Consider the following 426-nt stretch of genomic DNA (forward strand, 5'->3'; position numbering starts at 1 on the left):
GCAATTTTGTATTGTCTTCCATGTGAGAAATAAATCAAATTTATCTTTAAAAAATACATAAGAAACAAATACAATTTCTATATTTCCAAGTTGTCAAGCATGCTTGGTTTGGTTATACATTGTGGAATGTCATGCTCATTTAATGTTTGGTTCATTTGAGTTGTGGTGTTTAGTTAACTGTTTGGTTCAATTCTACAATGCGATGTTCAATAGTTGTGGGTGCATTCTGTTATTGTATACCATGTGAGAAGTAAATCGAATTTGGCTGTACTAAATACATGAGAAACAAATACAATTACTATATTTCCAAGTTGTTAAGCATGCTTGGTTCAGTTAACTGTCGGATCTTCTATTAGGAGTATGCTATATTGTGCAATGTGGTGCTCAAATAATGTTTAGTTCATTTGTTGTGGTGTTTAGTTAACT

Source organism: Triticum dicoccoides, chromosome 6B (assembly GCF_002162155.2).
Source record: "Triticum dicoccoides isolate Atlit2015 ecotype Zavitan chromosome 6B, WEW_v2.0, whole genome shotgun sequence".
Classification (NCBI taxonomy): Eukaryota; Viridiplantae; Streptophyta; class Magnoliopsida; order Poales; family Poaceae; genus Triticum; species Triticum dicoccoides.